At 37.7% G+C, this 14,135-nt stretch overlaps 1 protein-coding gene across 2 annotated transcripts in view; it reads right to left on the bottom strand.

Moving 5' to 3' along the window:
* The window catches only part of LOC122813124 (phosphofurin acidic cluster sorting protein 1-like), a 3,500,289-nt gene that overhangs the window by 1,875,879 nt on the left and 1,610,275 nt on the right, over positions 1-14,135 (bottom strand). The window lies entirely within an intron of this gene.

The following is a 14,135-nucleotide window of genomic DNA, read 5'->3' as shown; positions in this document are numbered from 1 at the left end:
AGTAATCTAGTACAAAGTGTGCTGCAGTCACAAAACAGGACACATGCCAACAGTTTGGAATGGACTTTATAATGTACACATAGGCTCTACATCCTTCCAGTAAGATGAGGCTTAGCTGAGAGAGAACAGTACACGGAAATACATTTTTCAATGTACAGCTAATATTTATGTAGTTTGTTATTTACATTTTGTTTACTGGGTGAGCCATAGTTGACAGAATCCATTCTCATATGGTATCTGGGGAGAGAATTCCTCAGTGCACCCAGAAGAACTGAATGAACAAAAACAGTGTGAGAAGTTACAAACATGGGTTGCAGAAATTCAGTAATGCTACATTCATACAGTGTAATTAGTGAAGTACTCATAAAACTGCAACAGCTTATCAAGCAATATAAAAATACAAAGGTACTAAAATGCATTAAGTTACTAAAATAACGTGCACTTTATTTCTTACTTTAGAAGATGAAAATCTGTCAATCATATAATTAATACAGTGAAGAGGCTTGAAAAATCCTGGGGCCTGATTCATGAATAGCTACACAAATGCATACTATTTTGTATTCGGCAGTATGCTAATGAAAGAATAACTAGCACAATTACATGCTAATTAACCAATCTAAGATGGCAGAGCTATTCAGGAATCTTTCCTGTACATTTAGTGCCTTTTGTCATGAACTCCAAAACCTACTGAAATATAGCCAACATTACACTTAGGGATAACAAGCAATGTTAGGGGTTGCTGCTGCTCTCCTACATATGTATTAGGTTCATAGGTTCATAGGTTCATACTAGGCTATCTGCCCAAGGGCATTTATAAGCCTAGCCCATAGTTATGTGGCTTTCGCCACCCCTTTAGTTTGAATAAAAACTATGCCTATCATTTTTCTGTGCCTCTGTCAAGCAGTGACACTGAAGTAATCCCTGGGGTATATCTGCGATCTCCCATCCATTGGTCAAGATTCCTCTTGAACAAGGCCAGCGAGGTGCTCTGCCTCACATGTACCGGGATTTTGTTCCACAGCATAGGGAGTCTCTGGGTGATGAATCTGTCCCTCCAGCACGTTCTATTTATAACCGTGTCAAGGTTTAAGTCTCCGCCCTTGTGGTTCTGAGGGATCTAGATTTTTGAGGTGAAGCATATTCATCAAATCTGGGTTTGACATGGCCTTATATGTCAGGCACAGGTCACCTCTGAGCAAGCGGTATGAGACTGAATAGAGCTGGAGTTCTTTCAGTCGGGCAGCATAAGACATATTTTGAGACCCTTTATCCTTTTGGTGAGGAACTTTTGGGGCCTTTCAAGCTGCATCAGGTGTCTGGTCAGATACATTCCGAACGGGGCATTGTACTCAATCATAGGTCTAATGAGTGATGAGTACAGGGGAACGATGACCTCCCTTGATCTAGATGTGAATCCCTTCATGATCAGGTGGGCGATATAGAAGGTTTTCCTAACTACTTTAGCAACATGAGTGTCAAGCGAAAGGCTACTGTCAACTTGGGTCCCCAGATCCCTGATGACTTTTTCTGTGCTCAGTGGATTGCCATCTATATGGTAGCTAGGGGTAACCTTGTTTTTCCCGAAGGGTATGACTATGCATTTTTTGGCGTTTAACTTCAGGCCATGGCTCTGGCACCAGTTATCCGTTTCTGTGAGGCCCTTCTGGAGGATATCTGTGTCAGATGTGTTTTCGACTATGGCGCCCAGTTTGCAGTCATCTGCAAACTTTGTCAGCCATAACCCTCCTGTGTTTGCTTGTACTTCAGAAAAGTAGATGCCGAACAAGAGTGGACCCAGGACTGAGCCCTGTGGGACACCACTTGTGACAGGCTTTGAGTCTGACATGGCTCCAGCAACTCTGACCCTGTGGGTTCTGTCGCTTAGCCAGTTTGCAACCCATCTTGTGATGTATGGGTTTACACTCAAGCTGATGAGTTTTTCGATGATACCTGAGTGGGGTATTGTGTCGAAGGCCTTTGCCAGGTCGAGGTAGGCTGTATGGACTGCCTTTCCCTCATCAATGGCCTTGGTGACTGTCTCGAAAAAGTCAACCAAGTTTAAGAGGCAGGATCTGCCTTTGACAAAGCCAAACTGGGTTGGATCCAAAGTATGTTCAACAGTCTCATATTTAAGCTGTTGCTGATAGACCTTGGCCAAGCAGAAGAAGGGTGTTCAGACCCCCTTTAACATATCATGGATTGTATAACCTTGAAATATTACAGTGATACAGGGTGGATGGGGAAAAGCTACAGGAACTGTGCATCCTCTGCCCCCACTACAGATCCATGGGAAATTGTGGATAAACCCTTCTAGTTAAAATCAAGGTATGTGTAGCATTACATGTATACTAACTATAAGTACTTTCTAGAAACTTACAGGGGACCAGGGAAGGACATATATTAAAAGGAATGAATAACACACTATAAACTTGTCAGGTTGTCTGTAATGACTCAGGGATAATCTGTAATGTGTGTGTAGGTAAACCAGGCACTTTTCACAAATCACACATATAGCAAACTGTTCAAATGCGCAATGTTTGCTGGGATAACTAGCCATAAGGGCATCTACTGGGAGGTGCAGGTTACGCTCTGGAACCACGGTTATGTCCTGACACCCATGAGAAACCCATAAAACCCCTCTGAGCAAAGATACAATGTGGCCATAATCAAACCAAGCTAGCACAGAACATAAAGCTGGCTTGCTGAAATGTTCATAGAATGTCATTTTGACTTGTCAGGAGGTGTGCTGCAGTACAACCCGGTGACGTCTGCTGAAGTAATAACACAGTCTTGGCTATGTTGAACAATATAATATTCAGGAAACAGCTTCAAGAAGGACAATAAAGTGTACTTTCACAGTGTCAAAGACCACAGCCAGGGCCAGCAGTGTCAGCAGATAAAGATGAGGAGTCACAGGTAGAAGCACCAGCTGCACATTGCTGGCAGACATATGCATGTACAATATGAAATGCTTCCAAATAACATGAATCATCAGTCCCAACACACTGTGTGGATGCTAACTTCATTCTCTGTGTCACTGTCTAGTAGCATATGAGGTGCAGATAGCTTGTACATCCTAACCCTGTATAACAAGAAGTAAAGAGAAAAATAATGATGCCACAACTGATTTTGTGTAATAAAACAGATATTTGTGAATGTATATATCCATTATGCACAACAAAATTGGATAAGTAAGGTTCCCTGCAAGTACACACAATTCAATACATAGCCCCAACAACAACAAGATACACAATGGTAAAAGTATGTAGGGAGGACAGCAGTTGTGTGATTCTGTAATACTTTGCAGTATTAACAAGATGAATTCACAAAGGACAAGTATAAATGGAGAACACTGCCGTCAGTTGGATCTCCACTGGTGTTGAGGGTGTGCAGACAGATATCACAAGCTTAACATATTTTTGATCTACACATGTAAAATACCCAAACCTTGCTAATAATTTAGCAATAACTGGTCAAGTTCACAGAAAACAAAATTATACTCCATAATATCAGGTAGCTTCCATTCCAAAAAGTTGTGTTGCAGAGAAATAACTGTTATACATGGGCTATTCCAACAGCAGATGAGAAAGAATGCAAACATATAAACCAATGGTTACACTGGCAACTGCAATCCATCCTTAATGTTAAACAGAAAGCATTCTTTATAAAACACCTACATACCTTTGCAAGGCAGCAGTTTAGAAAGTAGTTACATGTCCTCAAATCAAACTGCAGTGCCATGTTCTCTGTATTCAGTCTCCCCTAATAGAACTTCTATGGCTATACAATTAACCTTTATATAGTGTAGATTCAGCCCTCTGAGCATTGTGAAGATGCAACTGAGGTGTTAAATCATTAGACTTCCTGAATACAAAAAAATTCACTTGGTGTAGAGGAGGTAAACATCATGTAAAGAGCTACACAATTGCATTCACACACCCTAGGGCTGCAAGGAGGCACACTGACAATTGTTAGCTGCTAATGGCTTGTAAGTGTGAATGATTACTCTGATTGCAGCAACAAACAATACTCCAGAGATTCTTCTCTCTGAATTGGCTGCATCATGGAGACTAGGCTTAAGAAAAATATGGAAGCATCTTGAGTGAGCTATGAAAACAGCTTCAACTCGTTCAAGCCTATGGAGCCTTTTTTGTATACTTCCATTAACACCCATGGCTCCTTATGGTGTCCAGAACTTTTTTGGGTTTGGCAATATTTTCAAAATGACTTTCCAGTGCAAGGAGTTATTAACAAAATTATACTAAGATTGTTAATCTAGGATATCCTGCACCTGAGAAATCAATAATTGTTCATCACTTATTATGCATATGTTCATATTTATGTTTATATTTTCATAACTGAAAGCCCTACATTTTATTGATGGGTATGGTAAGATATGCCATAGTAGCAGATAGGAAAATTCATTGTCACTATCCATTATATCACACTATGCCTGTTACATTGCTTGTCGCATTAGTAATTATGAAAATAAACACAATATATATATATATATATATATATATATATATATATATATATATATATATATATATACACTTAATACTTCAAATAGAACTGACTTACAAACTGTTGCATAACATCAGGTGAAACCTTAGATTTTGTTGCAGAAATCTGAATTCAAATTTGCATTGTAATTTTCACATCTTAAGAAATATTGTGTTATTTATATTGCTAGTTATACAGATAAGCATATTTTCATACTTCTGTAAATATCTCAATAAGCATACACTCAGAGGAATTTCTTGTTGTCATGCAAGTGTGAATGATTACTCTGACTGCAGCAACAGACAATATTTCAGAGACTCTTCTTTCTGAATTGGGTGTCATGGAGACTAGACTTAAGAAAAGCGTGGAAGCAACTTGAGTAAGCTATGAAAACAGCTTTAACTCTTTCAAGCCTATGGTACCTTTTTTGTATACTTCCATTAACACTCACATCTCCTTACAGTATCCAGAACTTTTTTGGGGTCTGGTTTCATTTTCAAAGTGACTTTCTAGTGCAAGGAGTTAACAAAATGATACAAAGATTGTTAATCTAGGATATCCCGCAATAAAGAAATTAATCATTGTTCATCACTTATTATTCATATGTTCATACTTATGTTTATATTTTCATAACCAAAAGCCCTACATATTATTGAGGGTTATGGTAAGATATGCCATAAGTGGGAGATAGGAAACTTCTTTGTCACTATCCATTATATCACACTATACCTGGTATGTTGCTTGTTGTCCATTAGCAATTATGAAAATAAAATTTTCATATGTACTTAACACTTCAAATAGAAGTGACTTATAAACTGTTGCATAACATCAGGTGAAACTTTAGATGTTGCCACAGAACAATGAATTCAAATTTGCATTGTAATTTTCATATCTTGAGAAATATTGTATTTATATTGCTAATTATACAGTTAAAATATATTTTCATATTTCTATAAATACCTCAATAAACATGCACTCATAGAGAAATTTCTTGTTGTCATGTGAAAACTTATGTCTGGTTAACAAAAATGTTCTAACAATATATGCCTACATTATACAGCTTCTAAGATATAACAAACTGTGAAAGTTTAGCAAAAAATGCCATTTTGGGTTTGGGTGCATTATAATATATTACAGCAATTATGGCAGCACTATGAATGCATCAATTATTATCACTGCAAAGAATACTTTTTACTGATAACACTGCAATTTGTGCAATTTTAATAGCTTTTATTGTTCACAAAATATTTACTTTTGTTTATGTTATCCTTTTTAAGTTTATTTTTCAGAAAATTCTCTGGAATGCAAGGTGTGTTTAGTTTGCTAGTGGTATGACATTTCACACCATGTAGGTGTCAATGAGTTAATAACATTGATATTTTTTAAACAGCACACTCTCCATCCTCTAATTAAAAATTGTTTTATAATAAAACCAGCTATATTACACACTGAAACAAAAATGTAAACAAATGCAGGTGACACAGCATTTGTGTTAGTTAAGCTGATAGAAGGGGCAGATGCTCAGAAAATAAAGGGAAGAAAGAGCTGCAGTGCTGCCATCCTTATATAAATATTATGTGTGCTATTATTAGCCTAAATATGTTGTCAATATCACATTCATCTAGACATGTTCAAGAAAATGAGAAAGGAACATTTTCTGAGCTTTTTTCTGGTGGACCTATAATTTGATGGTCTGCTGAGTCACATCTTTATGGAATGTGCATTTTCTGATTCCTACTCTAAGTCTGTGTTGGTGGCAAACAGGGATAAAAAACTTAAGTGTGTGTTGTTATTGAACTGATTTGAAGGCTCAAATCCAGATAGTGTGCTGTTTGGGTGAAGTAATGCATGTTTCGCAAGCATAACATCAGGTTTAAGACAGACAAAGTAAGGAACCTCCCAAACCTGCATTTTCATTGTCATTACCTGATGCTTGCTACTATTGACATTTTTTTTTATTACGTTCACCCCTTTCCATGGACTTTGGTATGTGGGAGTGAACAACAGTCCACTGCCCAAGGTACAAACTGAGAAATTTAATTTGGTATGCCATCACTACTTCATTTTTGATTGGAAAAGGTAAGCTGTGATAAGCACTCTGAACAGCAGCAAGTAAAGAAATTCTACATCTAATTTAAGTATCACTGCAGTACATGACGTAAATGCAATGAGTTTAAAGAAACATGGCAGATGATGCAAAGTTTGAATCCGACCTGCAGACATTTTTTGTTTAAACTGGATATATAATAACTATATAATAATAACATGTTGCATATGAAATGCATATGCTGAAGTATGTGATAAATGTTCCATATCTTGCCTATACTTCATGATGTTGCAAAAGTGATGTAGTTGTATAGTCACCTCTTGTCATCATTAATAATAAGAGTATCTAGGGATATATCATAAGAAAAGTTGTAAAGTATTATAGTGGCATATGAGTAATGTGGACAGGTCTGTCAAGTATCCTTTATAAGCTCTCATAATAATTCATCATGTCAGTAAGAAGTAATTGTTAATGGAATGATTTGTGTTCTGATTATTTCTCTGTACTGTGCCAAGCCTGCCCTCCTGTCATTGTCTGTATGTCCTCTTTCTGAGGCAGTGTTACTAGATGACATGCTGAGGATATGTAGCCTACATGCACCTTGTAATGTGTGAAGCAGATGTCAAAATGATGCATGTTTCCTGCTAATGATATAACTGTTGATGGATGCAGTTACAGGTTATGTTTGTCTTTTATTTTATTTTAAATTACTTTTTAATTCCTTTTTTCCTTTCCCATTGGTATGTTGCTTTGCAAGGTGCAAAAATGGTGCCTTGCTGAAAGGAAAAAATTACAAGTATAATTTCAGTAGCTTTTATTAGCACAGTCCTGGCAGCGTTATGTGGCTTGAAGCACTCCAAACTATATTGACTGAATGAAGTGCACCTGCTCCTTACCTGACTCTGTAGCACAAAATGTAAATACACTGACTTCATGGAGTTATCAGAGTTGATCTGTGGTTCTAATCTTTACTATGGCTATGTTTGATAATGCTGTCAAATGGAAGCACTGACACATTGCTTGCAATATGACACCCTAACTGTGTGTGTTACAAATGCTGGATGTGTCACCTATACTCCTTGTGACCCGCTGTTTTCAGTGCTTTGCTGTGGAAACATTATATGTAATTCTTGCCAATGACAACAGTTGCAATAAATGATGTCACAATCACATGTATTTTATAAAGTGTGATTGTCATGCAAAGCTGACTAAATAGTTGAATCTAGCAAAGCTGGAAATGTGAGACTGTAGCCCACTGAAGGAGGGGAGATGGGAGGAGTAACCTGGCCAGGAACTGAAACTTGCAAAACTGCTCCTTGTGAAAAGTCTTTTTTATCTCATTAATTTGTTGACACTTTTGCAAGTTTCTTTCAGTGAATGTGTAGTACATCAGTAGGAACAACATTTGTAAAACTCAGTGCATACCAGTCAATGACACAGGAGCTGCAGACTCTCAAACTTGGCAGTTTTTTTCAGGCATTCCATTGTAAGTGAATGGAAGTCTAATCTGACAACAAATGCTAGGGCTATTTGTCCTCACAGTCTGCATTATAGGACAGATTTAGCTTTCCAAAGGAATCACCATGTCTGCCCCCATGAGGGCAGACAAGAGTAAAAACAAAATAAAATTAGGAATGAGTACTTATTTTGCTGAAGGCAACTTTGGGAGGTATAGTAAATCATGGCAAGATAAAAAATATATGTTTTCTTCATCATTTTCCCATAGTGGTCCTTTAAGAAGAAGCTTCCAATTAGCTGAACCAGTCATGAGGTATAACACAGTTTACGATGTGTCAAGACAATGCTGCAAATATTTGTCATCCTTAATTTTTAAGGATCTTACAACTTCATATGTTATTTTATGAATCTTCTGTCCTTTTGCAGTTGCTCGCTGCTGAGTGGTGTGCCAACCAGCTCACCTGCTTAAGGAAAAAGTGTAAAATTTAATTTCAGAAGCTTTCAGTAGCACAGAGAGGCTTAGAGGCAATGCATGGCTGTCAACACTCTGGACAGTACACAGTTGAGAAAATACACCTGCAGTTTAACTGTCTCTGTGGAACAAGGTGTAAGTGCAATGAGTTTATGGACAGAACACCGATGCTCCAGCATTCAAATACAGATAACACTTATTTTTTACAAAGGGTGTCAGAATGTCATTTCTCATGACACTTTTATTAGAAAGGTAACACTACATACAAATGGGTATCATAAGTGGGTTGTTTGCAATGCTTGCATGCCTACACTTTTCTAGGTAGCATATCTCAGTTATGATAATTTATTAAAAATGCACTTGTATATTTATGATGGGCACAACATTTTAGTTAAAATCACCTTGACCCCTCACATAGCCCAACTATGTGTTTAGGACAGTATGTGTTGTGAAATATGTATGTATCATACCCCAACCTGTATTAATCAGCTCATAAAGTCTATTCATCTGAAATATATTTACAAACAGTAATACTGCTCTTACATGGGAATGCACTTCCCAAGGTGTCTTACATAAAGGCTTATCTGAAGTATATCTTCATTCATACTGAATACAGTACATCTCTAATGACCATGGTTGCCTTAGCACTGAGAACTGATAACTAGGTTTGAACTTTATTCATTCTTTACTTCATAGGATTCCCACATTATACAACTAAAAATTTTACAGTGTGCAAGTCCCAACAAATTATGTCCCAAGCCATCCAATTCAACCTTCAAAGACCAAGTATTACAAGCCAAGCCACTAAACATTTCAATGTTGACAGTTGGAAAAAAGTGTGAATAGGCTGAGCAACACACATGGCAAATCTCACTGTCATGTTTCACACCTTCATTGCTGTTTGATAAAATCTATGCCTCTTGTCTGGCAATGGATCTCTGCTTTCCATTACGCAAATGGTGTTGGCATGGGTGTGCGTCTTTTAGCACTGGCTGTTAAATGAGAGATTGGAATTTGGCACCAGTTCAGACACAGAGTTGTTGCTTGACTTCTGCAGACATGGTGAGGGAGATGATGGTGTTAAATTTAGAACACAGAGGAAGGGTGTTGAGGAATTCAGGATTTTTGTGGCACTCCTCGTGAAGTGCTACAGCCATAGGCCGCTGCAAGGGGACTACAGTGGGTCTCCATATAAGACTGAGGCTTGGTACAGCTTATCTAAGGCTATCTCCAGAGCAAACGGCATCCCACGCACAGAGAAGCAATGTCATTACCACAATAGTGACATGACATGGCACAAAAAGGGCCTCCTTAGCTGATGGGTGGATGGGTTTAGAACTGTTGACACCCTTCAGTTGTTTAAGTATACTGACCCATCACCATTTAATGATATAGAATAAAGTAACATGAAAATCCAAACTGCCAAAACCGGAACAAAGAAAGAAAACGAGCAGGCAATGGAGTATCCAACTGTTTAATCAACATAAGTGCTTTCACTGAACTAAATATATCAGCTTCTTCAGACGGATAAAAACTTACACTTCGCAGTTTAAAAATCCTTACACAAACCTGCTGAGCCAATGGGCTTAGGCAGTCCAAATGCATGATGTCATACAGCATAAATCATTTAAAGCAACATTGACGTTATAAACCGTGTTGCACAAATGATAATCTTGACCATGTAAGAAAAAAATAATAACATTTACCGTTTCCAACCCAAAACAACAAACAACATATGCAATTGGGATGGTAAATAATGCCTAAAAGTAAACATTGTTATATAAAAATAAATAAAATATATATATACTATGTAAGAATGTGAAAACTGAAATATATTATATTATATTATATTATAATATATTGTAAAAAATTAGTTACATTATATATAAAAAAACAAGATAAATATATGAATAAATGCATCCTACAAGGCTAACTCACCCTACTCTATCTTGCAATACATGTAAAAAATTCTTACTCAGAAACAAGTGTAAAAGAAAAATCAGTTAAATGTTTTAAACATTTAGGTAAAACAAACTGCCACCCCTATCTTGCCAAGGCTTTGAGCTTCAACAAGCTCTTAATAGATAAAACTTCATTTAACCCTGGGAAAGTGTATGCAGCAGTTGCAATTTGCCATTCCACTTCAGTCTCTTCTAATTTAAGTTCCCAGGGCCCCCCTCTTTTGTTATGTTCTACTAATTGTAAAACAACAAATGAGAAATTATGACTTGGGGAAAATGAGAGTGTGTCTGGCTAAAGCACTAGTGCTGGTTTTATTCATAATGCTGCACTCGTGCTCATAAATCCTCTGTTTTAGTTTCCTCTCTGTTTTCCCAATATAGAATGCTTCGCACCCATCACAGAAAGTTCTATAAACAACCCCTTGAGAGTCAAAGTTGTATCTATCATGCATGTGATATTTCTGATTTTTACTCTCTCAGTTAATTTAATGATCTTGCATTGACGGCATCTCCCACATTTTGTCATACCTGTGTTAAATTTAAAAATTCTTTTTGGCCTTTCAACCAAGCCTTTCAGATTTACACCCCTCCTAAAAGTTAGTTGGGGTGTCAAGCCCAAAGAACTTCTAAGGTGGGGATCATCCGAAATGAATGCCCAGTTCTTGTTGGCAATCTCTCTAACGACTCTAGAGTAAAGTGAGTAAGTTGCTAAAACTCTGGTTGATTTGTCCCCTTCCTGTATGTTTGTAAACACAGGAGATACTGAAATGTTAGTGTGGGACCATGGCATGTTATAACCTTTGTGTAACAAAGGGGTGAAGTGGCCTGATGACCTTTTACTAATGACTTCTTCGAACACAGTGGCCACAAAGGCCATAGGGTACCCTCTCCTGTGAAACATAGATCTTAACAAGTCACATTCAGTTAAAAAGTCATTAAAGTCACTAACCATTCTAGCAGCCTTTACTGCTTGTCCCTTCACCACTGCTTTTTTCTGGTGTAAAGGATGACAAGTGGAGAAATGCAAAAAGGCGTTGGAATAAGTTGGTTACGGTATATGGTAGCTCTAAATCTATGGTTACCAAGGTCCTTTGCTAGATGAATATCCAAAAAATCAATGTAATCTGAACCTATTTGGAAGGTAAAATCCAAAAAGGTAGTGTAGGTTTTAATTTCACTGATGAATTCATCAATCAAATTCACTTCATCCCTCCATAAAAAGAGCATGTCATCTTGGTACCTAGTGTACCAGACCACATTGTTCTTAAAGGTAGGGGATTTAAACAAATAGGACCTTTCCCAGTAAGCCATTACAGTGTTAGCAAAACTGCTGCCACATGCAGCTCCCATGGCAACACCACTTGTCTGCAGGTATAATTCATTATTGAAAAAAAGAAAAATTATTGAGTAATACAATCTCAAGGAGTGTTTCAATGACGTACACCTCTTGGTTGTCCATGCCTCTCATGTGCAAAAACTCCCTAACCCACTCGATGCCAACTTGTTGAGGGATTACAGTATATAAATCCTTAATATCCACTGTAAAAAACACTAAATTGTCATTAAAGTCCAAGTTATTAATGGGCTTAAGAAAATGCCATGAGTCCTGACAAATTTGTTGTTCCAAATTGAGTACTGGTTTAAGTTTAGAGTCAACATATTTAGCACAAGCATATGAAATGGAACCACGACCGTCCACAATAGGTCTAAACAGTGGATTAGTTGGATTTTTATGTATCTTTGGGGTTCCGAAAAAGGTTGGTATTACTGGAGCAGGCATAGACAAGTAGTGGTATGTATCAATGTCTATACTCCCTTCCAGGAACAGGTCAGAAAGAATCCCATTAATAGACTTGTATGCTCCATTAATCTGATTGCGACTAACTGTTGTACTGTCCAGGACCAAGTTCATCCTACAATTGTAGTCGTGTTGGTCTATGAACACTAAACCTCCACCTTTTTTCAGATTTCATGACACGCACTTGACAAATATTCAGTAAATTGATGAAATCATATTCATCCGGAGTAATGTTTTTATGGATGTTACTGATGTGGTGATTACTTGTAGACATTCTCCTAAAATCTATTTCACAAGTTTTCTCGAAGAGCGCTAGAGATTCATGCATAGGAGGATTAAAAAGGCTGGTCACCCTAAGACCTTGTGTGAGAAATGAATCGGCACCCATGAGTAATCGTAAATTGAGTTTACGAACAAAAAGTTTTAAATCAATGATAAGTTTGACCATACTGGCTCTCCTGTCAGGTACAAATGTTAAACCTTTTGAAAAAAAGTCCAACATAGCCTTCTCAATGTGCAGGGAACTAAAATTATAGATTTTGAAATCCCCTTCAGAACTGAAAAGGATGTTAGGAGATTCTGAACTCATCTCCTCCTCCTGTTGTAGCGTTTCCTGTTCTGCGGCTGTCTCCTGTTGTTGGTTGGTTTGTTCGAATGAAGAGTTTGTGGCCCATTGGGTTCCGGAAAATCCTGATTGAAATTAACATTCAAAGGTATGTCATGTTGTTGTCCTGGATGTTGAGGTGCCTGAGGTTGTTGATTATTTTTAATGCGTTCACTGTGACGAATAGGTTGAACTATGTCTGCAGTGTCATTAATTGCCATGCCATTGCCATTGGCATTATCATTATGGCCCAAGTGGTCAAACTGAACATCACTGTTATTACTCAAAGGTGAATTCCTAACAAGGGGAGGAGGTGGATAAGCACATCTTTTAGAGTAGTCATTGAGGTCTCTCAATAGTTTCTTCTTTTTGACCTCAATGAACTTGCCTAAACTGGCATCTATACTAGAATAAATGCATGCATAATCAAATGTATTTGGGCTGGCTTAGCCCATTGGCTCAGCAGGTTTGTGTAAGGATTTTTAAACTGCGAAGTGTAAAGTTTTTATCCATCTGAAGAAGCTGATGTATTTAGTTCAGTGAAAGCGCTTACGCTGATTAAACATATAGAATAAAGTAAACAGCTAAGACTGGTATTCATTATGTTTTCATGCCTCTTCTTCTCTATTGTACAGCTGCTGAAGACACTGCAGCACACTGGGAGATGCATCAAGAGAGGTTAAACTGCCTCAGAGAGGCACAGGGTACATCTGCATCAAGACTTAATGCAAGTCTATTAACTACTGCAATTCTATGCAATATGACAATAGTCAAATAAAAACAGAATTTATGTACTCACCATAATGTTCCATGTTTGTTGTCCTTTAATCTCGCCTTCATTCTTGAAATATGGATCCAGAACCGATCCTTGGTCCCGACTTGGCCGCATACTACTGCTTGAGAGCTTTCACTGGCTTGAGGCTACATCCTATCCCAGGATGCCTAACGACTATTTCCCAGATCTTGTTTGACAGGACTAACCACTAGACTAAATAACCAGAGTTAAAGTGCAACAGATCCTCTGCCAAAAAGTCATAAGGCATGAAGGCAGTCAGGCAACTTATAGTTAATCTGAAAAGGCAAATTCGTCTCGGTCTTCTAAGAAAGGGGAAGGAGGGTGGGATGCAAGAATGAAGGTGAGATTAAAGGACAACAAACATGGAACCTTACGGTGAGTACATAACTTCTTTATGTTATGTTGTCCTATCTCGTCTTCATTCTTGAAATATGGGACAGTGTCCCCAGCACCTTCTTCTTGGGTGGTTCAAGGGAATAAACTCTTCTGAATG

The sequence above is a fragment of the Protopterus annectens genome, chromosome 1.part1 (assembly GCF_019279795.1).
Source record: "Protopterus annectens isolate FY-2018-M chromosome 1.part1, PAN1.0, whole genome shotgun sequence".
Lineage (NCBI taxonomy): Eukaryota > Metazoa > Chordata > Ceratodontiformes > Protopteridae > Protopterus > Protopterus annectens.
This window is presented reverse-complemented; position numbering and strand designations above follow the sequence as displayed.